Consider the following 24,073-nt stretch of genomic DNA (forward strand, 5'->3'; position numbering starts at 1 on the left):
TGGCATTTCCCAGGGGCTTTTGTTTGGTTGGGGTTTTTTGGTGGGTGGCGGGGCATATTTGGGGAGAGATTATTTCCAGAGAAAGTTTCCCTGCTTTGCTAACAAATTGTATCCAGTAATGTGCAATCTCACCACAGAGGTATCAACTTTAGAAAAGAATGTGTGAGGATATCATGGTGCTCAGCCATTTTAAGACTTCCATTATTACAAAGACATCCTAGTTATAAAAATGCATGTGCAGACACAGCCTCATATTTGCAACAGAGCCCACATCTAAAGGCAAAGCTCAGCCAAGAAGCACAAATACAAAAACAACCTGCATAATTTCAAATAATTCTACATTAAAGATCTGGTCTTATTTGCACCAGCATGAGTACACTGAAATCATATGTCAAGTGAGGAGATGCAGAGCCAGAGCACAAGAATCCTTATGCCTTACAATAAATTATGTTATTGTGTTTAAATACTGTACCCTTCTGGTAGGCAATACACAAACAGAATCAATTTTATGTGGGAGCGGCTGCTATTATAAGCTCTGATATATAGCAATCAGAGACTAACAGAGTCAGCTGACAGGCAGAACAGGTTTCAGTATGTTATTCCAGACCTTTCTACCACAAAATCAGCTGTCTGAAATGAGAGAAAAATACAAAGAAACCAAGTTCTATTGAGCGATGTCAGCTGTCAATCCTGACACAAAACATGATCTCTGCATTATCTTTTGGAGCTTTTGCCAAAAGCCTGCAGACCCTACAGTCCTTCCAAAAGAGCATGCAAGAATCCATTTACCAAGTTTTAAGAATCTGCAGGATAAGGCTTGAGATTTCACCCAGAAAGATAGGCTTTAATGTGGGTGCCCATCCGTGCTGAATACAGGTCACGTAGAGCAACACAGAGATTAGCAACCCATCAGCTAGGCTATAATCTTGAGCAATCCCTGATTACAGAATACTTTGAAGATTTGGTACATCTTATTTTGCCATAGAGTGTTGCCCAAAGCTCCCTGTCATTTGGGCATAAAACCCTTGATCCACAGAATGTGGATTGAAAGCTTATTCCCATGGACATAGTGGCCCAGGACATGGGAAGCAATGCAATCTGAGCAGTGCTCCTGGCTGCTAATTTCTCATCGTGAGGATGGCCAAGTATCCACACTTGTGCTTGGGTTTGGATTGGAGATGTTTGCAACACAAACTGGCAGATGCAGGCCAGCTCCGCCCATGCTCCCAGCCTGAACAGGGTAATGTAACCGTGTCACCATCACACCAAGCCCAAGGTAATACATCCTGTCATTGCACTCCGTCTCTCTCAGCAGGCTTAATTAGCTCAGCCTCAAGTACCATCCTGAAGTGGTCCGTGCTGGGTTCCTGTAGTAATCAGTAGACACAAGCATCCATCACTTCCCAAACTCCATTTCTGCTGGTCCTCTTATGGCCTCACTTCATACTCACGCTGCATTTCCTGACCAGACAGCTAACACCAGCTTAGCATTCATCCCACAAGGCCTGTGTCCTCTATACAATTCATTCCAGCTCTCCTAGGCAGATCACCAGGCTACCTGGCAAAGCATCTGGGGAAGCTAGTTCCTGGGACAATGTGGACACACAGCAAAGGGAGAGCACTGCTGGTGACTGCCTCCCTCCCATGAGCTCTGAGGCATCTGATGAAGTCTTTGCTTCCCGCTGACCCCGGGGCCCATGACCTCTCTGTAGGCAGCTGGCAAAATGGAGAGAGGAACCAGGACACGTCAGCATGCAGAGCAACCTCTGAAGCATGGCAGTGCAAGGAAGATTAAATGTGTGAGGAAGAAGCTTTCCACTGGCAAAAGGGAAGGGGGAATTCCCCAAGGCATCTTTGCTTAGTCTTCAGCATAAGGCAGCAAGCAACAGGCTCAAGTGTTTTCCATTTCAGGATGTGTTTTACTTGCCTTCATTGCCATTTAGTTAACAATAAATCAGAGGTTAACTTTTTATGTGGCTTGAAGGAATAGGAAATTTAGTCTTCTTCCTACATGAGCTTTATGTAATCAAATATTTGTAGTATTTGAAAGAAAGCCAAGGTAGCACACATATTCAGAGCCTGCTGTGCACAGCACATCAGCCTCATTCAAGGAGAAGCTAGAATGCAATAGTGCTATCCATGCTTTTCCTTTTTTCCAGATTTATAGAACAGAAGACTATTAAACCACACCCAAAGACCTAGAATGCTCATTTATAAAACACTAACCATAAAATTTCATTTAATTATCCTGTATTGAACTCGACAACATGCATCTGATTAAAACATAACTTTTCTACCTGAAGCTTACCTCCTGTGAAAATGAACTGTCTTGTTTTGAAGGAATGAAACTGTCCGTTCTCCTCTTCCTCATTTACTCTATTGCCATTTGCTTTCCACAAAAAAACCATGCAATGTACAGGCAATTAAATATTAATTGTAGCTACTTAAAAAATTTATATCAAGTACTACTCAGCCCTCTTGTGCTAAATAGATTGCCTAGGTTTAGGCTGGTCACTGACAGACTGTCCTTTCAGCCCTCCAATGGCTTTTGTAGCCATTGTCATCATTGTCTTCAAATTTGTTCTGCATTTTAGGTGGACTGTGGAGGTGCATACTGTATTGAAGCGTCAGTGCCCTTTCTCCCTTCCCTCCTTGTCTTTACTGCACTCCTGATTACAGCATCAGCCCCTCTTAGCCCACAACTGTGGTGACAGGGTATGGAAAGGGAGAGACTGGCCCCTACAACTTTTACAGACTTAACACTTTGGACTTCTCATTCAAGGTGCATCCTTCGTTGCCTGGTTTGTCCTAGCAAACTGTCTGTATTCAGGCCTGCTGTGCTGAGACATGCTGACTCCTCTCTCCAGCTCTAATGTCCTCATCATTGATTAAAACCCTGCCAGACTTCATAACATAAAATCACAGTTATTTACAACATCAGAATATTTGCGCCTAGATCACTGACGAAAACACAGAATAGTTTAAGGTTTCATGATAATCTAGGACATGGTAGAAATAATTGCATTTGGTGAGGTCTCCCTTTTTGGGACAACTTTTATTTCATGTCACACTTGTTTTTATTCTGTGTTAATTTTAAGTTAGAATGTTATACAGCACTAATACTGTTACTGTTTTTGTATGCATTTTAATGAAACAGTCAAATTAGGTTTTCTTTCTACCAAATAATGGAGAATAATTCCTTTTTTCCAAAATTATACTGAATTTCATTAAATACATTCCCTATACTTTAATCTCTTTATCACTGAATCCCCATATTTCTTCTTTTCTTTCTTTGCAAGGGATGGCAAGACAATAGACTAATAACTTACACAGGACATTACACTTGTCTTTTTCAAACGTCAGTCCTCCCTCAGACTTCCAGTATATACTTGCTCAATTTTTACTCAGAGATGCATGACTTCTTCACAACTAAAAAGAGTATTTTTCACCAGTCAAGCAAAGCCCATCCAAGCCAATTTTTCTTGTCCTAATTTATCCAGAACAGCTTATTTAAAACAAAGGAAAGAGGAATAATTTTCCAACACACATTCTTCAGATATCCTCATGCCAATAAATTTTAAGGCAGTTTTCTACCTCTTCATGACCCGAATACATCATCCTGATTCTTTCCAAACAAAACAAAAACACCAAAAGCACAACACACAAGAGACAAGGAAAAATCATGCATGATTTCCATATTTTCTTCATAGATGCTGACTCTTCAGCACCTTGTAAAGTGAGCAAACTAATAAAGGGAAAAAACTCCACTGTGACAACAAATTATGATTCTCTTTCAGTTGAAACACAGACTCCACTGTGGTTAATTGAGCTGTGAAAATGAGAAGTGAATACAAACAAGTTCTCAAAAATTCAATCTCAAGTTTGGATTTACTATATACACTCCTTTTATTACCCTCTCTTTGCATGTCCATGGTTCTCACAGGGAGACATGCTCCTAATGGACCACAATTATTTATGCAGTTGAAAGTAGCAGTATGAAGAAATCATGATGCAAGTACTGTGAAGACATCCCATCTCCTTCCTCACCTATAATCCCAAAGTAGGGAGTCTAATGGTAATTGGGTCTTGAAACAGTCAACAGGTCTGTCAGAAAAGACTTTCCTTCATCGTTCAAATGTACAAACACCAAAGAAACACAGAAAAAAGCATTCCTTGGTATGACTGTGCAAACCTTTCATTCCTGAGCAAGCTTTTAGGTCAATCCAACCAAGAAAGAATATAAGGGGTTTGTTTGCATAAATTCTTGAGGAAAACAAACTTTGAACTCAGCACATAGTTCATTGGAAAAATATCTTTTCCACAGGTAAATGGGAGTAGTTCTTTACTAAAGCTACAAACTGAAAGCTGCTACAAAGTTGGGATGAAATTAGGACTTGTGGCTGGCATCAGCATTGTCCCAAGCCAAGTGTCTTCAACAGAAGAGAGGCTCTCTGAGGGCAATATTTAGATTCATTTTCTGTTCATTGTGTTACTAACCACAGACAAAGGTAAAACTGTAAGAAAGTTTAGGTCTAGTGTATCATGTTAAGCAAAGATGTTACTACAGCTACCCAGGTACCTCACCCACTACTGGAACCACACAATTATTACATCCAAAACATTTTAAGCACTGCATGGTAAAAACAGGAAAGAATTATAGAAGTTGACATTAATCCATATTGGGTTTTTTATTGCATGTATGGAGTAAGGTTTACTAATATTTAGGCCATAATCAGTTGCACTACTTCTGAAAAATCTGCAGTTAGTACCAGTACTTTTCTGTGAGATGCAATTCCTATGCAAAAAGCTATCTAGTACAATACACAGCACCAGACAATTTTTTTGTTGATCCAATAAGCCAGATAAGGATCTGAACACACCTTCACAGATGCAATTACTTCATGAGACAAGAGCAGATTAATTTTAAAACTCACTCTACCTGTACTATCTCAGGAGACCAAGCTCCATACAGGCCACTCCTCTGCCAATCCCCAAACAAAACAGTTTCGTGTTCTTTAATGCTCCCGTCCTCTGCACTGAGGGTGCATGCAGCCTTTGCCAGCTGTTCACAGCCACGCAAGGGTTGGTCTACAAGGACAGCCCGTGCTCTGCCCCCACGGGTCTGCCACACCACTGCAGCCCTTTTTTAATCCAGGAAACCCCAGCAGCACCACCCCAGGTGGTGGCAGCCCCTGGCATCCAGAGCACAATCTAGGGAGCCTCCCTGACATCAGCAGCCCCACAGGAGGCCTTTCACCCTGCGCAGTACTTCCATATCAACAGCTCCCACTACAGTCATGGACATGGAAGCCCCATATAGGCACCTCTGGTCTCTATATAGACCATCATCTGTAATCACATCTCTAAACCAAACCACAGCCACATGTTGCTGAATTGGTGCAAACTCACTTTTGCGGACACAAACCTATTCCAAAGCATCTAGAGGGGGAACTTTTTCCCCAAACACCTTGCCAGGTCATGCACGATCCCAGGGGAGCAAACAGGCAGCACAGACTGTGTTATCCACACTTTCTAATGCAATGACAAGGATGTTGGTCTGTTGCAGACCGGTCTGGCTGTCAGGTGCTCTGAAGCACACAGGTTAGTGCACACAAATAGTGAACTCCTGCCACTCCCCAAACTGCTGTGAAACCACAGCCTTGTTCCTTACTGCAGATCCACAACTTCTAAAGCCAATGTTCCTCCTGATTCCTCTCATTCCTCTACTGAGATCAACATTTCAATGAGAGTCAATGCAGAAAGAATTTTTACCATTAATGGTAAATTTTGCACACCATGTAGTCTAACAGTTATGTGTAACATCTCTAAATTGTCATTTGAAAATACGAAAGAACAGAAATTTACTGCCGTTCTTCCAATGGCTAGATTAATTCTACTTTTTTTGACAGCAAAAATTTGTGAAAGGGGAAAAAAAAGGACAGGTGCTGAAAAAAATTGCTTACAGGTGGCTGCTCTTATTCTCCACCCCAAAATGGGAAAAAAATAGGAAAGTAAAAAGAAACCTCACCCCACTCCTCTTTATCTAGTGAGGATCTATCAAGCTGTAGCCCTGTATTTAGTACTGGTTTCGCCTCTCCTCAGTCACTAGCTCTCACTATCGATACACAGTTTCTCTTCCTTCTCTGTACATTGGCCTCCAGATTAAAAGATTCTTTACAAGTTTTTCTTCTAACTTTTTGCTCATTTTTGTAAGTACTGAAGAAAAAGAATTTAAAAGGCAATGTAGCCATTATCAGAATCAAAAAAATTCCAAGTTAAAGTCCTTTTAGACAAGGTATTTTTCTTCTGAATTTCTAGAGGCACAGGGTACTCTATCAAACAAAATAGAAAATAGCTTTTTTAAAATCTCACTCAAATAGGCTTATTCCTTCAACAACAAAGAAAAAAAAAGTGCTCTGTGAGCTACAGAAAGAGGCTTTGATCTCAGCCCTGTTTAAATAATAGGACTTTGGAGAAAAGTTTTTCTGAAGTAGAATTACCATAGGCAATCAACCATAAAAATCACTATTTAGCTTATATAAAAAGTATTTTATCAGCAACTTGTATTGGACAAGACTTAAATGCTAAGAAAAGGCCTTTTATTAATCATAGAATCATAGAATGGCTTGAGTTGGAGGGAACCTTAAAAATCATCTAGTCCCAAACCCCCTGCCACGCACCACATTGCTCAAAGCCACACACAACCTGGCCTTGACACTGCCAGGGATGGGGCATCAGCAGCTTCACCAGGCAACCTGTGTCAGTGCCTCACCACCCTCACAGTAAAGAATTTCTTCTTACTACTTAATCTAAATCTACCCTATTTCTGTTTAAAACCATTACCGCACGCCATATCATTACAGTCGTGGATAAAGAGTGCCTCCCCATCTTTTCTGTAGTTCCTCTTTAGGTACGGTCTCCCTGGGGCCTTCTTTTCTCCAGGCTGAACTATCCCAGCTCTCTCAGCCTGCCCTCATAGGGAAGGTGGCTCAGCCCTGGGAGCACCTTTGTGACCTTCTCTGGAAACTAAAATAGTCTGAATTTATTCTTTCTTGGATCACAGATGTCTGGGAAGTCTCATGTCCAGTGACCCTTCCTGCAGACATCCCAGCTGCCATGAGAGCCACAGCTCTGCCCAGGCAGAGCTCATGGTGGCCTCAACCAACTGCAGAGGTTTCAGTGCCCTTGTTACTAGGTACACTTTCTCAGCAGACGCCTGCACTGCTGTCTCTATGACAAATTGCTCTTCCAGCTGTGGTGAGATCATGCCGATAATTTCAATTAAAAACTCACCAAATTCTTCCCTTCTGTCACTTGTCCTCTTCTTCCTTGCAAACTACCCATGAGAAATCTTGTTTGTTCAGGGAATCACAGTCAGAGAGAATAGCAGGGAGTGCCTGGAGAATTTTGTCATCTGTGTTTCTTTTTGAAGAGAAAAGTAATAGTGGGCATAATCAAGGAAGGAGACAAGACATAGTTGCCAGGATGGATGGGGTTTGTTTTCAAAACTTTTATAGATGTGTTATTTTAAGAAGACTAAAGGAGAATTAGCCAAAAATCCAAAAGGAAGGTACATTTGTTATATGCAAAAAATGCATATATATGTATATATCCAATTTTGTTCTTTAAAAAAACGGAAGTTATTTCTTCATTGACATGTACCAGATATTCTTGGAATGAGCAGTGAAAAACAAGGTAGAGGAGGTTGCTGCAAACACCAGAAACTCCATGAATGTGGAGAATACTTATGATGCAATAGCAGCCAATTCTTGCTATTCTGCTTCTGATTATCAAAGTTTTGAATACTGTTTGATAAAAGGTCAGACACGTTAGGAAAAAAAAAAGGATTTTCTATTCCAACACACACACTCCTGACAAGGTTGCAGAATCCAGGGCTTGTTGAAGTGACAGGTAGCTGCTGATGTGATTTTAAAGAGTTGTTATAGCAGGAGAGGTATTACAGCAGGAGAGGTATTACAGCAGGAAAGGCATTGCATAATCTTTTGGAGTGAGGTGCAAATGTAGAAACTGGAAGAGAACTTATTCCAGGCTCACCATAATTCAGAGTAAAAAAAAGTTGCGCAAATAATCATGAGAGTATTTCTTTTAACGTATAGTTTTGATTAAATGTCCTGTCAGTCTGCATCTTTTAAACTTGAGGTACAGTTTATGACTAGAAGAAAAGAGTACACCTGTTCATGCCAAAAGGCAAGGTGGTCTGTCTGGGAACCCAGAGTGCAGAGAATATTTCTCTGCCTGTTTTGAGGGGTTTCACCCCCCCTGAACAACACAGCTTTTGGACAAACTGCCTACTATTAGAGAAGAACTAGAAACTACACTAGTGTAAATTAGGTGATAGACTACTATGTAAGATTGTCACAGGGGGAAAAATTTAGAGGTTTTGGGTTTGTTAATGTAGTAAATAGATAAAAGCAAAAAAAATCAAAATGGAGGATTTTTGTTGTTCTCCAAACCTTATCCTCTTCTTCCACTCCATATTCCGCAGTAAAAGTAGTTTGGGATGATTGGACAAAGAATTCCGCAGTTCCTGGCTGTGTTATTAGATAATTGGCAGAAAAGTAAAAATAATGTACGTTTTTAGTAACCATTGGTTGATTTACCTTTAAAAAGGCCATGAAATCTTGATAATTTGGCTTTCTCCTGCATTCTCTGCTTTGTGCTATGTCTGGATCATGCTAGAGACTGTTTCTCTGGTAAGATTTAATAAACAACTATCAAGAAGCAGCGAAGGCTGAGAGTCCTGTTTGTCTCTCGAACCCCTGGCAAGGACTTTATAAACTCTCTCCCATCAGGAGAGGTTTGATTACGGCAAGATCAGTGTCAGTCTGAGCTGGAAGCTGAACTCTATCACTCACAGACCTTTGCAACAAATCACTCCTGTGAGTCAATGAGTGTGTGCACTGAATATAGTTTTTGATAGAAAAGGTTCTTCAGGGGATGCTGTGGCCAGTGATGGAACATCATCTTGTTTTTCCCACTTAGTCATTCTCCAAAAGTGATACATTTGAATCAAATCCACTGCCTCCTTCTTCACTGATGAGTTCTTAGGTCATCTGGGTAGCTACAGTAGATTACAGAATAAGTAGAGCTGCCAAGTTTTCTGGGACATTTTTTGTGAGGTCTTGTTGTGTTTTACTTTGTTTTTAATTTTCTTTCATTTCATTCCATATACAAAACAACATTTGACTGAAAACTGCCACTTGAAGACTACTTCATTAAATAGCTGTATTTAAGGATTGAGGGGGAGCTGCCTATGCACACATGGAGTCCTTTTAGCACATCAGCTCTCAGCCCCAACCCATGGGCAGGCAGGAGAGGAAGCCTTGCCATAGGTACCCAGCACTGCAGTGCTCCCCTCAAGGTTTCTTGGTGGCACAACAGATCTGTCCTGGTAACAAATGTCCTCAGCTTTGGCTTGTCAGAGGGGAAACAACCACTTCAAAACAGAGCATGACCTCGACAGTCAAACCCAAAAACTTCTGCCAAAGTCTTTCCTTAAAATTTCCAACACAAAACACAGGTTCTCAGAAGAGAAAAAAATAATTTTCTTGAAAACATAAACATTTCCACTAAAAGATGGAAGCATCAAGTGTAGCCTTCAGCAATAGAAAAAAGTATTTCCTGTGTAAAGAAAAATAGGGTTTTGTTAAAAGATAATTCAGAAGATTTCTAATAAAAATATATATTAATTCAATATGTAGTAATCTAATCCTTGTGACTGCCTTGTTTCCTATGAAGAGAGGAGACAAGCTTTTATATCTCGTTTACCCTCATTTATTAAACCTAAAACTTACTTAAACTAAGTTCATCATCTTTGTACACAAGGATAATTTTAAACTGGCCTAGCTCGACTATACATCACTTACTTTAGATATCCATAAGACACCCAGACATTGCACTGGTCATACACCTCCTCCCTGCTCAGCCTGGCGCTGGGCCAAAGCAGTAAGTGACAATGAGGTTCTTTCAAAGGGCAAAGCAGGTTCGGAACCAGTCTGTGTTTGTCAGCTGTGTGAGGTCCTAGTTCTTTATCCCTTACTGCCCTTTTGCGAGCACTGGCTGCGGTTGTTGTCTTGAACTGGACACTGGCCAGCAGAACAGCTGGGTATGAACGGAGAGGTCAGAGAACATCCAGCCCCATGCTCTGCCTCCAGCAGCATGATAGGAGACACCAGTCACACAAGCCTGCTACTCTTCTGGCTTCATTCTCCTGAACCTTCCTCCCGCACCCTCAGATGCTGTGTCAGGGTTGTTAGAGGATACATGTCCCTTTTTGTGTCCCTTAGACCTTTAAGTTAACTGTTTCCAGCCCTATTACCCATTAAATTGTCTAATGTATATTTGAATATGCTGATGGCATCTGCTTCTACAATCTCCTGCAAGACCAAATTCAGAAGTTCACTACTCACACAGCGGAGTGTTTGCTCTCAGATTTAAACTGATCTCTGACCAACTTCAGTGACTGGGACTGACAAGTCCCAGTACTTGGGACTCTAGTTCTGCATTAGGCCTGTCCACCTCCCTTCTGATTTTGTAGGCTTCAGGCGTAGCACTCCAGCTTCTTCCGCTCCAAGATGAGGAGTCTCTTTAATGTCCTGTATTTTAATATCTCCTTAAAAGACACTGATCTTGATTGCTGCCTTCTAGGTTGTTGTTGCAGTGTGGAGAATGGAATTGCACACAGAACTTAAATTGTGCACACACCAAACAAAAAGAGTCCCTTTTACCTTCTTCTTATCACCCCGCTAATGCTGACTAACATTTTGTTGTTAGCTGCTGCTGTTTCATATGGAAAGTTACTTGAAGAAAGCCCTCAACAGTGACTCCAAACCTCTTTCCAAGTTAAGCATCATGTAGACATGGTAAGATTGTTTTTTCCCAGATTCATGGCCTCATATTTATCTACTTTAAACTCATCTACTAACTTTTTTGCTTGCTTAGTTATTTTTGCAAAGTTCATTTGGAGTCCCATTTCATCAGCCCATTTGATTACTTCCTCCATGATGGAAATTGAATATTAAGCCCATTGAAGCTCTGTCTTTTGCTGGGCAGATCTTCTAGAGGAAAGAAAGACTTCTCTCTTCAGATAAAATAGCACCTATTCACACTTACATAGCTCACTATTAAGCACAATACTCTTCAATCATCAAGGTCTGTCCATGGAAAGTGTTCTGTTGAAAGTGTTACAATCATATGCAGGGAGTTGAATAGTACAGAAATAAAAGAACTGGAAGGGGAAGAGATACATTCAAAGTTTTTGCATAAGAATACACCAGCCACTAAGGAGCTGTGGATTATATTTTTTCTATTTTGTTCAAAGGCATTTGCTTAATGCCACTTCTTAATTTTGCATTTAATTTAAACACTCTTAGAAAAGCATTTTACAAGAGGCTACATAAAGAAAACAAAGCTTTATGATTGCAAACAGAAAATGCCTTTGGTTTCCACCACTTGTGAAAGGGAAACTTCCTCAGCTATAATAAAAAGAGAATTTGAAGTATTATTATCCAATAATAGAATTAACAGTTAGACAGGTTTTTATTTGCCTTACTTCTACTTGCACCAAGATAATTTCCACAGGACAAGCAGAAAACAGACTGAAGTTTTCCTGACAGCAGTTCTCACCCTCCCAAGAGTGCCCTGCTCAGAATGCTACTTTACATCATGCCACAGAGTTCCTTATCCCTTGGTGCCCTAACATAGGACATCTGTGTCCACACTTTAGCATCGTGTCTAAAAATCAGATTGTTTTATTTCCACAGCCCACCAGAGAACTCAGAGAAGAGCTGCCAACAGTATGTATCCGCATAAATAATTTCTGTGGTAGTATTTTCCCCTCATATACTCTTCCCCCTCTTCCCTTTCTACCTGCATATTTCTGCTGTCATTGTACTGCTGAAAAAAAAAGTGGGATATAGGCCTTATAGAGGAGTTTGAGGTAGTTTTACTGTAATACTACTATTTTCCAAGGTGTGCAGTAAACCAGAATATTTTTTCATAAGGTCTGGGATGGTCCGGCTGGGATTTCAAACTTAGGTTTGACTAGGAAGTTTAAACAGGGACTGCATGCCGTGTTAAACTTCCCAAACAGTATGTATGTGCGTATGTAACACTGCATGGTGGATTTTCCAAGGACAAGTCATACCACACAAGCTGGAGCAGCAGCAGCATGACCACAGCAGCTGTGTATCTGTTCCATGACGGTTTGTCAGTTCATAACTAAATCCTCATTATTAACTAATCTCCAAACTCTGCCCTTGCTTGCACTGCCCGGGCACCTAGCACTGTCTCCCAGAGCAGAAGGGTTGAAGAAAACACCCTTTCCATCACAGGGATAGTTTATAGCACCTAAATTCTGGCAGAAGCAGGGGTTCATTCCCCAGCAGTGCCTGAAAGAAAACCACACCTGGTTATATAATGTATACAGCATTCTCATCTGCTTCCCAGGCCACTCCTTCACATTGTGGCTGGCTTGGTTCCCTCCTAAGGTAAAAAGATTAAAAAAAAAAAAAAAAAAAGAAGAAAGGAAGGAGAGGAAAGGGGAAGGGGAAGGGGAAGGGGAAGGGAAATTGGATGTTTTGAGGCTTCTCCTGTAAGACCACTTTTGCATAAGGGGGCTACAGCAGGGGACAAAGTGCAGGGAGAGCTGTGCTGCCCACTGCCATAGTTTGAGCACCTTCACCCAACAACACAGCACTTCTGAGCATCAGAGTGAGGGAAGAACTCACTGCGGGACTGCAGACATTTGTTAGTGCATCCAGAAAACTGCACATCTGCAGTAAACAAACTTCCTTCTCACGTTTGTAAACTCAGAGCAGAGAAAAGGTCAGCCAGAATTCAGCCTCTCTGTGCAGATCTGATCTACTGCTCAAAGTACTAATAAAGTGACCTGGTAGAAACAGTCACTGTAATTTTCTAATTTCCTTGGGTCTCTGCTTCAAATAGAGAGAGACAAATTAGCAACAAAGTACAAGGTCTAGGCATGTGCTCTTGAACAGCAGAATTAATAGATAACATGATTAGTGGAGATCAGTAAACACAGTGTGTCCCAAAAATAATCTCTCAAGGACTCTACCAGATAAATTTAAACTATTTAACAAGGATAGCTTGTCTACAGCAGCAGCAGATTAAACTGCAGAGTTTGTTGCAGGCTTAAGGGCTCAACTATGCAACCTGTATTTGCATTGAATTTAATTCCCTGTTGACGTAGAAGGCTTGGACAAAGTCCTCTGTACCACATAAGCTCTGTGCGGAAGCAGGCAAGTAATCAGCATGTTGCATAGCCAAGGAAATTCTGGCTAGCCTCACAGCTGGTGGCCATGCCTTGAGCTTCATGAGTTCTCCTAAGCAAAACAAAGGCACAGAGGCTCAGTCCTTGTCCCAGTGCCAGTGGTGACTGTGCAATCTCCTGGCTTCATCAGCAAGAAGGGGAAGGTTCTTTAAACAAAGACTTCCTTATGAATTGCCATTTTCTCCCATGTGAAGTCAAGTCTAAGTGCATAACATGCAACATACATAACATAACATGCAACATACAATGTGTCATGGTACAGTTGTGCCACTGACACTAGGTCAGATTTGGGCCCCAGACACAGATGGTTTAGATGCTCCAGGCACTACACACAAGGCTTCTGTGTCCAAGTTGAGAAAACAACTCCAGCTCCTCTGTTGGCATATGAATATTAATTACTTTGGAGATACTAAAACTAACACTAATAAGGGCTCAGGGAGCTAGCTTACTCTTTATCCAGCCTAATTTTCAGTGACCAGAAGGGCACTTAAGGCTCAGCACACAAGTTAGCCTAAAACATGTCATAACAGCTCCAGTGTAAAGTTTCAAATCATCTGCTGGAGAAGTAGTGGAGGAGGCACCCCATCCTACCATCAGCAACCCTACCTGCTACAGAACAAAACTTTTTTGCTCAGGAGAGGAGGGTGGCACCTACCTCCAAGGCTGGTAGCCTTTCTAATCTCATAGTCCAAAGCCAGATCTTCAGGCTGGTTCTGGATATCTCTGCCTCTTTAATTCCAGTACAAGACCACTTGTTCTTCTGGGGCCCTGGATAACTCAGCACCATGTTGCAGGTTTTTATACCATGGTTTCACCTAGAGCTACCTTGATGGCTCCCATTGCCTCCAGCAGGCAGCACGGACACCCTGCCCCAAGGACTGGCTGGCTGCACAAGTCATTGCCTTGACAGTACTTCCATATCAATTTTAGGGCCTCTTTGTTTTTTTAAACACCTAGATAACAAATACTCCTTTTCTTCCTTTTCTTAGTTTTTGCAATAGATCCCATGCTACCAGCTGCTTGTGCACCTCTGTGTATCCAATCTCCAACTCTGCACACAATACCTTTTTAGTCCTCTAAATGCCCTCTGAGGCTTTACAAGAGAGGATTATTTGCCTATTTTAAAGTAAGGAAAAACCACGGCAGAGAGCCAGGGCCCAAGACCACAAGGTAACTCTGAACTGGGTCCCAATGCTTGGGTCACCATACTGTTGACTTCACCCAAGTGGGGAATGAATGACAGGTAACAACTTTTCATCTTCCCTGAACTGAATCTGCTCTGGATCATTTTTGTTTTATCCATTGTACACATAAAGAGTGGCTGGGCAGCTCAAAGCACTAATTCCCTGAGCCCAGGAATTCCTCTAAGCAAAGAAGCTGATTTCCCCCAGGAGTTAAAGTATTCAGCACAGTACCAGAGAGGATTAATGCGCCAGACTTACCAGCAGCAAGAGAGGCAAGGGAAAAGAAACAGGGTTGAGTCCAGGCACCCATGAAAAATGGCTGGGTTTTGTCTGGAAGAAATTGTATTCATATATCATATCTCCATACCTACTGTGGAAGAAGGTACTTTGATGGAAGAAGTGACAGGAAGATTTTCAAAGGTAACATTTCCTGACAAAGTGCCAGTAATTACGGTATTCCAATAAAAGATGTTATTTTTGAACCAGTGCCATGCAAGAGCCTTACTTTGCATTTCTTCTGCAACTCTTGTCAGCTGTGAGGGGAAGCACATGGTGCCCCTGAGAAGGCAAGCTTGAGATGTGGCAGTGTAGAGGAAGCACAAAGACGCAGGTCCCTGCAGGCTTCCCTTGAGAGGTAGCTCCATCCTGCACCCCTCGTTCTGCTAGAAAGAAGAACAAAGAAGAAGGACAGTGTCTTCTGACTACCTGCTCTGTCCTTGCCTTTGCTTAGGCCTCCACAGATGTCACAAGTACCTTTTGAGCCCCAGGAAGACCAAAATTGCCATAAAACGAAGCCAAAACAACTGGATGAACATTAGAACAAAGCGTTTCAAAGTAAGCACAATCTTGAAGAATTTTAAAATCTAGCACTCTGACTGCAAAAAGCTTTGTTACTGAAGGTAACAAAACAGGTTTGACAAATAAGTGTTTTTAAAAAGGATCAAATTAAATGTCTGTGGGTTTTTAGGATGGGGTAGGATTAGAACATTATAAATATAAGGGACCAGGTAAGTGGCTTTATGGCTTTTATTTTCCTTTCAGCTTCCACAAAGTACCCTCAAGTAAAAAATAGGTAAAAGTCAGTGAAGATTATCCCTTCACAAACTCATAGACACAGCCAGGAAAAATCAACCCTCATTCTAGAGCTCTGACTGATTTTTCAGAGATCAAAACTCTTGTTTGTGGAAACTTTTTGGGTTTGGGTATTACGACTTGCCAAAAGGGACAAACAAAACAACTACTTTGGCAGTTAAGGTATTTTTAGATAGAATCATCTGGATGGCACAAAATCTGTATGGTAATATTCAAAGGTAAAAATAGTAAAATATTACCAAGAAAGAAAATGTTAGCTTTGTGATAAACATTTACCTCTATTTCAAGGAATGCACCTTTCTACTACAAACAAAAAAAAAACCTTAAAATGTTGTACAAATAAATATATTGTTTTCTCCCAAACATAATAAACATTTCAAAACAAATTTTTTAAGAATAGTTGTAATATAAAAAAATTACCGTGAGAGCCATTTCAATCAAGATGTTACAAGATTCAAGGAGCATCAGGAGAAGTAATATAGAAAAGCCATACAGACATATAGTCATATAGAGACCCAAAGAACTTTGTAAAACAAATGGATTTCTTTAACCTATAGATGTCACAGGACAGGTATGCATCCTAACTGGTCTGTTGTGTTCAAGTATTTCCATGCAGGTCAGCAAACTTGGATATTTGAAAATCCTTACATATGTCACATGGGACTGCTCACACACATTACAGCTGCTTGATGGATGTAAATTATATGTTGGAGGCTCAACCACAGTCCAGCCTCTAAAGCATTCACAAATAGAACAAAATAGTATTTCACCTTTCCTTATGCAAAGAAGTTATCAAATACTTTCTCAGTCCTAAAGCCATCTTTATTGTTAGGCAAAAAGGCAACACCTAGTCCCAAGTTAGCACTTCAATGTCTACAATGGCTCCTGACAGCATTTGAGCATCCTGAAATGCTCCAGAAAATCAAATATGTTTACCCAATTTGGGGGCCTTTAGAAATGTCAAATGTCTGAAGGGAAAAATTTTTCTTCATTTTGCAGCAGCTGTAAGCCCTTTAAATACTAGAATTAATATTGTTTATTGAGTATTGGTTACACCCCTCCACCAACATGTTTTTTCAGCTGGTCTATAGCTGAGCAAGGCACACCGGCTGCCAAGGCCAGCATGCTTTGCACAAAGGCAGCAAGGACATTCCTGTTTAAAACTCAGCCTGTTTATGTGGCAGAAATAATTAATCCACACTCCTGGACTTGGTTTGGCAGGCAGACCATTGTTGTTTGAAACCCTAAAAAGGGCCTTTTAATGAAGAACCAAGATAAGCCAGCACAAAAAATATTATGATAGGATTTTTTTTCACCTGTGCTATGTGATTACATTACCCTGGTTCAAACTCTCAGATCTGTTGTGCACAATGAACTAAACCTCTAATGCCTGTCAGAACATCTCCAGTCACTAAAGTGTAGATATCTTTGTCGAAAAAGAGGGAAACACACATTTCTAAGGACAACAAGAAGCTTACCCATCCTAGAAAAAAAAAGAGATTACTTACCCAAAATGCTGTGGAAGGACGTGTGGGTGAAAAGACATTACTCAAAAATTCAAACAGATCTGAAAAGCTGTGGCTGTAGCCAAAATTTTCTTCTGGTTAAATGCAAACATTTCTACAGTATTTCTCATGACCATTAACCTTTGCTTTTACTTCCAGAAAGGTGGTGCATTTTACAAGGAAATTATTGTGCAATTAATTATCAGTTACTACTCAAACTGTAACTGGGGACAGGAATCAGCAAACCTACCATGAGATATCAGTTAGACACGCCACAATTTGCTAGCTTGTCTCATAAGGAAATTAGAATTCTTTATCTCACTCAGGATTTGATGGCAGGTCAGTAGTGTGATTTCATGGGTATAACAGGATACAGGGAAGAAAGCCTCATTTTTTTCTCTGCTGAAGATTAATATATTTAAAAACATAACAAGACAGACTGGTATAAGATTATGAGAAATTTGATAAACAACATGGATCCACATCAAAAGAATAATATACAATTTGTTCGTCATGTAAATTATGCTGTCTGGGATAGAGAAAAATCAAAGGAAAAATAAGAACTGAAAAAAGAAAGCCCTGTCAGAGTCGTTAATTATGAATTCTCCTGAAGTCTAGTGAAGTGACCCAAGCAATGAACTGGGTGATTAAAATCATCCTATTTTTTCAAACTAGAAGAGAAAGTATGAATAAAATTTACAGTTTCATCTGTTGAATCTGTTGTTTCACAAAAAGGTTAAAACCCTGAATTTCTAGCTTCAGCTGCAGGGCAGAATGCTTTGACACTGGGACAGAGCCTGCCCAAGACCATGGTGAGAATCTTTGTGAGGCAAAAGGCCTGTCAAAAGCCTCCCCAACAAGGATGAATTTCAGCTGGAGATCAAAGGAGATCAAAGAGTATCCACAAGCAGGTTATTGCTGTGACATGCTTCCCACCCAGCTTCAAAGGGAAGGGCAGTGCTGTGGCAGAGGGAGTGGGCTGCTCACAGGCTGCATGGGAGCAGCTGCTGCACTCTGGTACTCCAGGAGCTTGGATCTAGGATATTGGAACAAGACAAAAACCCAGTCACAACTGTCTGAATAGATAAAAGACAGATGTGTTTCCCCTCTCAGAGGCTGGGTCTGGGTTCTCCCTCAGCCTTCCTCTGTTGGATGGTGGTGTACATGGGTGGGTTTTAGGACTCCTGTCCCTGCAGCAGGACCCAGCCAACAACTTGGTATTGCTCCTACACCCAATCTGCTGCTCAGCCCCAAACACTCTTCCTGTCATCGCCCTCGGCAGCGCTCCTTCCCCTCCCTATACTTGTACCACATCCCTCTCTCATAGTCCATCTTCCTACATGAAAAAAATCTGTTTACTTCCTTTCTCTAGGTGTCCATCCCACCTCTACTTTGGCTGAAATGGAGGGGTGGGGTTGTGGTGTGTGGGAAATAGCATTTGTGATGTTAGCATACCCACACCTAACTAAAAACTCACAATTTATTTCCTTTGCAACGATGAACAGGCTTTGCAAGCACTTTTCAGTCACACTGAAATGCTGAATAGTAGCCATTAAAGGCCACCAAGATCCAGGTTGGTGCAGTCTGCTTCGCTGCTGAAGGGAGGTCGGGTGTACCCCTGTGTGCTACGGACCTAGGGGAGCTTCTGGGACCAGCCCCAGGCTGTGGCTTTCCACTGCCTGACTGCCTGTGCTGGCAATGCCATCAAAACTGCCACCCCTACTCTGCCTTAACTTCTGGTGCTGACACAAAGTGTGGGAGAGAAATATGTTTTTCCAGTAACAGTTCTCCAATATCTGGACATATTTATTTCATTTTAACATGGGCTAGTAATGAAGAGCACCTGTTTTTAACTATGAACTGAGACTATGGTGGTGGAGAATTATTTAAAAGCTAGACTAACAACCAGCTGAGGTTAAATTAATTTTTATGGAATTTGAAACTGGAAGGCAAAGATACCTGCTTCCACAGCTAACTTATTCCTGAGGTAATGGGATTGATACTAATGGGAAAAGTATTTTTCCCATCCCCAAAATATTTCATGGAAAACATTAAGCAGTTAAAGGAAGAATCATGTATTACTCTTTTGGGATTCAATGTTTTTTCCTATTCTCTTTTCATTTTCCTTGTCTTCTTTTTTGTTTTCTTCATTATATAAAGCAGTAGTTATCAAAATCCAGATGTCTTCCACCATCATCGAAAAAATATTTTGGAAAGGAAACAAGCAATGCTGGATTCAAAGGTTATTGTGCTGGTTCCCTGGTATTCTGCTTCTATAAAGATGTACACACCTTTAATTCACAGTGACAGCCACATGGTTTCAAGATGACTCGGTAGGGAACTGTAAACATTAAAATAACCATGAGAGCAAAAGGAGAAAAGCTTTTATTAAATATCTAAGTTCTTAGAAAACGCTTGTTGCTTCCAGAAGTCTTATACGGTCACTGATATAGGTGAAAAAAGATTGACTTTGTATAGAAAGTATTTCCAGTAATTTGGGATCTACAGACATGTGGAGCCAATACCAGGTAATTTCCACTGCCTCCTTGGGATGATGAGCATTATTACTCCCTTCTCACAGACAGAGATCAGAGGATATTAACTGATGCCCAAGATCTGTCTCCTGTTTGGCCTAAATGCCATGACAGACACTGTAGGGAATAAATGTTTTTAAATGTAAATATCCTCAACAACTTTTTGGTCACACTCTTCACCGGAAACCTTTCTTCCCACACCTCTTGACTGGATGGATGGCAGAATGGGGACTGGGGGGGAGCAAAGTCCCTCCCACTGTAAGTAAAATTCAGATTTGTGACCACCTGAGGAGCCTGAATGTACAGAAGTCAATGGGACCTGGTGAGGTGCATCCCAGAGTCCTGAGGGAAATGGCTGAAGAAACAAAAAAGCCACTCTCTATATTTGAAAAGTCATGGCAGTCAAGTGAAGTCCCAGGTGATTGGAAAAGAGGAAACATACTACCCATCTTTAAAAAGGATAGATAGGAGTACCCTGGGAGCTACTGACCTGTCAGGGTCACTTCTGTGCCTGGGAAGATCATGGAACAGATCCTCCTAAATTTTCCTTCTTCTTTCTAAACCATGGGATACTGTTCTCTCTCACAGAAGATATTCGCAGAGTTTATAAACCACGAACACCTGTGACCTTGCTGAGCCTTGTTTATAGTACAGTCGGAAAGTATTTTGGCAATGGATGTTTTAGGATTTTAGCCAAGGGGAGGCTGATCCTTTGTCCAGTTAGACTATGAAGAAAAAAGTCTATAAAAGAGTTAATTAAATAAATAAATATTGCTGCACAATTCCTGCCTGCTGGATTTCTCTCCTCCTCCCTACAGCTGCGGGATAGGGTAATATTTACTGCACTAATAGGGGATGTCATCCAGAGAGGCCTGGACAAGCTGGAGAAACTGGGCCCATGTATTTTAAATAGACCAAGCACAAAGTACTGCACCAGGGTCAGGGCAAACCCTGGTATCAACACAGACTGGAGATGAACAGATCAAGAGCAGCACTGAGAGAAGGACTTGGGGGTGCTGTGGGTGAGAGGCTGGACATGACCCAGCCATGGGCACTCACAGCCCAGAGAGCCAAACGTGTCCTGGGCTGCATCCAGAGGAGTGTGGGCAGCAGGGGAGGGAGGGGATTCTGCCCCTCTGCTCTGCTCTGCTGAGACCCCACCTGCACTGCTGCACCCAGCTCTGGGGTCCCAGCACAGGAAGGACATGGACTGGTCGGAGCAAGTCCAGAGGAAAGACACTGAGATGACCAGAGGGATGGAACACCTCTTGTATGAGGAAAGGCTGAGAGAGTTGGGATGTTCAGCCTGGAAAAGAACAGGTTTCGGAGTGACTTAGTGGTGGCCTTTCAGTACCTGGAGGGATCCTACAAGGAAGATGGAGAGGGACTTTTTACTTTTTTATGTAGTGACAGGAAAAGAGGGAACGGATTCAAACTAAAAGAGAGTAGGTTCAGATTAAATATTAGGAGTAAGTTCTTCGTTGTGAGGATGGTAAGGCACTGGAACAGGTTGCCTAGAGATGTGGATGCCCCATCCCTGGCAGTGTCAAGGCCAGGTTAGATGGGGCTTGGGGCAACCTTGGCTAGTGGAAGGTGCCCCTGCCCATGGCAAGGGTTGGGGGGGGGAGTAGATGATCTTTAAGTCCCTTCCAACACAGACCATTCTTTGATTTTATGATTCTATGATTCTGTATAACATTTTCACTCTCCTAAATAAGAATCATAGTCCATGTTAGCATAAAAGGAGACAGATAGATGAGGACTCAAACAAAGAAATGAAGGAAACAAGTAAATATGGCTGAATAGAGATAAATATAGATGTAAATGTAATATACTTACATGGGGTTTGAACTGCATCATTAAGATCCAGCCATTAAAAATCACAGCTCAGATAAAAGATTATGAGTTTAAAGTACCCAGAATCAAAAATGCAAAAGCTGTAATTTTTTTTCAACTGCTCTATTGCAGTTCTGTTATACAGTGCAAAGGAACATGGCAGGTATATGTGATATTTTCTTCATATACATTTCCTTTTCCCTCATAAACAGGATTGGTTTAGGACTGCCCCAGAGATTCCAGTCAAGGACCTCAGTTTTAAGGTCCTTGAAAAACAAATTTCTTTTTATTACTCGCTATGCCTTTAAGTGCACATCTTCTTTATTGCCACATTTCCATAATTGCTACAGCGCTATTCCTCCCTGCAGCAGTTTTCCTGATTTCCAATTAAACCAGGAAATACGGAAAACAAGAAAACCTGTAGAATTTGGCCCTCTGGGGGCTTCATCTCAACTGCATAATTTTCTGTTTGCCTTTTTTTCCCCTTTTTCTCCTGCCTTTCAACCTGCACTTCTGGCTAAACACTCATCCTTTGAGGCCAATGCACTGAAAGTGAGGATCACGATCAACAGGGACATGGGTGATGCTAAGATGCTTGTTTCCTTCTGCCTCTAACACCATATTAGCTGTACTCAGTCCTGTCCCTCACCTTTTCTTTTAAGATGTTGGTATTTTCCCTCCAAACCTGTGACATCTGCACCTTAATTCAGGACATTTCTCTACATCCCAGCAGGAGCCAAAAGCAGATTCACATCAATTTGGGTTGTTGCTTTTCACACAGATCAGCAGAAGAGAGGGAGATACAAGGTCCATCCAGGAAATACTTTCCATCACATACAAAAGATTTTTTCCATTTTCATATTGTTCAAAGAATCTTCTGCTTCCACTGAGTTACTAGTGGAGAAGGATGCCAACAGTTGCTCTTGCAAGCCTAAAGGCTTGCACAATACAGAGTTTGTTGAAGCCCAGAAAGCAGCCTTCCTCCTTTAGGACTGGGGTCTCAGCTTTGCTCCAGACCAGTCCCAGAGTGTGACCCATCTTACTCTTGCCTTGCCCAGACATCTTCCTGGATATCTTTATTGATGACCTGGATGAGGGGATTGAGTCTCCTATTAGAAATTCACGGACTACACCAAGCTGGGTGGGAGTGTTGATCTGCTGGAGGGTAGGAAGGCTCTGCAGAGGGATCTGGACAAGCTGGATTGATGGGATGAGGCCAGTGGTGTGGGGTTCAACAAGGCCCTGGGTCCTGCCCTTGGCTAACAACAACCCCAGGCAGTGCCACAGGCTGGGACAGAGAGACTTGAAAGGACCTGGGGGTGCTGGTGACAGCAGCTCAGCATGATCCAAGGTACTGGAGTGAGTCCAGAGAAGGGCAATGGAGCTGGGGAAGGGTCTGGAGCACAAGTGCTGTGAGGAGCAGCTGAGGGAGCTGGGGGTGTTTAGCCTGGAGAAAAGGAGGCTCAGGGGTGACCTTATCACTCCCTACAACTGCCTGAAAGGAGGCTGTAGCCAGGTGGGGGTTGGCCTCTTCTCCCAGGCAACTGGTGATACGTCAAGAGGACGTAGCCTCAATATGCACTAGAGGAGGTTTAGACTGGACATTAGGAAGAAATCCTTCTCAGAAAGGGTGATCAGAGATTGGAAAGGGCTACCCAGGGAAGTGTGGAGTCACCATCCCTGGAGGTGTTTAAGGAAAGGTTGGATTCAATGATCTCAGAGGTTTTTTCCAACCTAATTGGAATGGTTATTCTCTGTGATTCTCTGTGATACTGTCATCTTTGGAGTCTGTCTAGTGGGGCTGTACAGAGACACCCAACGTGGAAAGAGTCTCCCTGTTGCCATTTTGGGAGGGATGAGAGTATCAGACTCATTCTTCATGTTAAAAAAGACATACCTGCTTCCAGTAAGTACAGGCCAGTATGTTCATTGCAATGGACTTCTAAGGGAAACCAATGCTCATTTCTAGCAAGACATTGGCACTAGCATTGTGTTTCTCATCAATGCAACAAAAAGAGCAGGCTAATACAGAGTAACCCAATAGGAGAATGCTTGTTCAGTTTTGTTTGAAGTATGATCTGCATCTGTCTCTTCAACATCTGTCCCCAGCAAGAGGTTTTCTACTCATTTGCTGCCTTTTCTCTCCCTATACAGTATCCTTCCCCATCTTGTGTCCTCTCACTTCTCCCCACTCCCCTTTCCCCTACCTGTATTTAAAAGACAATTTTATTTTTAAAATGACTGCTGAAAACATTTTTCTCCTACTGGATCCCTAGCAGCACAGCATGGTGACAAGATCTGCATGGCACATAGCACCAGACTTGAACCAGTCCTGCCTGTCCCCCAGATCCTGGAACTCGGAGGACAATACAAACCTGCTCAGTCCATGGCTCTGGCCATGGCTCAGCTCTGTGCTATTGCAGTCATATCTTCCTGACCAGCACTGTCCACCCACACATCCTGCACGTCAGACAATCTCCGCACTCACCCTTCACAATCTTGCAACAGATGAGACAGGAAACCTGCCTATGTGCCCCTTGTGCTTCTGTATCACAGACTGTACACCCTGCCTGCTCCCTGCATCTCAATTTTGTCACCTCTTCCACCTAA

At 41.9% G+C, this 24,073-nt stretch overlaps 1 long non-coding RNA gene across 3 annotated transcripts in view; it reads right to left on the bottom strand.

Moving 5' to 3' along the window:
* Nucleotides 1-24,073, bottom strand: part of LOC108449071 — a 55,628-nt gene that overhangs the window by 8,483 nt on the left and 23,072 nt on the right. Inside the window, exon 1 of one of the 3 annotated variants that reach the window (XR_001865173.1) lies at nt 15,002-15,153. The exons of the other annotated variants lie outside the window; for them this stretch is intronic. This is a non-coding gene — a long non-coding RNA (uncharacterized LOC108449071). Of the gene's footprint in view, nt 1-15,001; nt 15,154-24,073 lie in introns of those variants that run through there. 3 annotated transcript variants of the gene reach the window in all.

The sequence above is a fragment of the Corvus brachyrhynchos genome, unplaced genomic scaffold (genome assembly GCF_000691975.1).
Source record: "Corvus brachyrhynchos isolate BGI_N302 unplaced genomic scaffold, ASM69197v1 scaffold310, whole genome shotgun sequence".
Classification (NCBI taxonomy): domain Eukaryota; kingdom Metazoa; phylum Chordata; class Aves; order Passeriformes; family Corvidae; genus Corvus; species Corvus brachyrhynchos.